Source organism: Asparagus officinalis, chromosome 5 (genome assembly GCF_001876935.1).
Source record: "Asparagus officinalis chromosome 5, Aspof.V1, whole genome shotgun sequence".
Lineage (NCBI taxonomy): Eukaryota > Viridiplantae > Streptophyta > Magnoliopsida > Asparagales > Asparagaceae > Asparagus > Asparagus officinalis.
In genome coordinates, this window is record NC_033798.1 from 61,157,637 (window position 1) to 61,159,248 (window position 1,612).

Genomic DNA, 1,612 nt, shown 5'->3' on the forward strand with positions numbered 1-1,612 from the left:
GATGGCGAAGTTGCCAAGACCCCTAATCCCAGAGTCGGGCTGCCGTATACTTATTTGATGGCGTGGTTCGTCTACCACTGCGAATGTTTGATGAGCGCCCCCGCAGCCCTCCAGGGGGAAGGGTTCATCCCCTTCGTCCAACGTCTGGAGAAGTGTTCCTGGAAATGTAGGGATATTCCCGACATGAGGAAAACGCTGTTCTATTTTGGCCATTACAATTTTCAATGGTTCTTCCCCTATTTCACTAGCGGGGGATATGACGAGTCCCTCCGGGACACGCCGTCGGCGGACCATAACACCGCCCTTCCTTGCAGTGCCTTTCGATGGATGGTTAACATCCGGTCGGGATACCATGTTCTGCGGATAAGCCTTGTGTGCTATCTGGATCCGTACCTGCCTTGCAGGTTTGCCAGCCAATTTGGGTATGACCAGTTGTACGTAGGGAACATCAACCCTCACGTTATGAAGGAGGGTTAGTGGATGATGCGCGGGGGTGGTTCTAGACTTATGCTGGTTACACCAATGCGTACTTCGAATTACACATTAGGGACCGCGACCTTCGCCATACACTCGTCTACTATCGGTGGTACTGGGGTGCCAGTGCAAATCCCGAGGGCTTCCGATTCCAGAGTTCCTGTTTGACGGAAGGTGGTCGCGCCAGAGGGTAGTCCCGTCACCATTGAGGTGAACAGAAGCGCCAGATTGTTGACGAGGTGTGTTCGTCCGATGCCCCTGTGAGACCCCGAAGACCACACAGGATTAGGTGAGTTCGGGGGGCCTGAGTCACGATGCCCACCTTCTTCGAACTGGATCCCGCCGGTGAGCAACGCGTATTGATGACCTGGCCCATGAGGCGTCTTGGATCAGGATCAGCGGTACGATGGTCCGCCGCACAGTGTGTCTACTCCCGTTCTTAGGCGGCTCCACTTTTCTGCTAGCAAAAGCGCGGAGCCCGAGGCTAGTAGATCGAAGGGGATGCGACAAAGAAGGCCGTCGCAGGAGGCGAGAGACACGGAGGCCTAGGAAAGCCACCGTTAGGCCACTATGGCGCCAGCCCTTGGGGGTGTACAATCGCTTCGGAGACTGCCCCCTGAATTCGCGCTGCGGGTACACTGGAGGTGCCAATTATTCCAACAACCGTGTTGGCAGGTAACCTTTTAACACCATGTCTTCGAGCACGAGGTCAAATTTGCATCGCCTGATGTCTGTGTTGCCTTTTACGCAGGCACGGTTAAGGGGGTGATCTCCATTCCTTCTGATGAAGAAGAGCTCAGTGACTCAGGTACTAAATCCTGTTGACTTTGCCAATGATGAATAGGAGCTCGGTGACTCAGGTACTAATTCCTGTTGACTTTGCCGCCAGGGATCCTAATAGGTTTTTTTTTTTAAATACTCCTACTGTATCTGTAGCTGACCCAGCCTTCAAGGCCATTGGTAAAGAGGATCCTCCCTCCAAGGCCAGTTGGTCGCCATGGGAGGAGGATGAAGGAGAGGAAGGAAGTGATACCTCACCCCACAAGGAGATCCGAGTCATGGGGAGGCGTCGGCTCAAGAAGAGACGCCCACGCGGCAGGAGGGGGCCCTTACTCAGAAGGAAACTTCCGCTCAACCA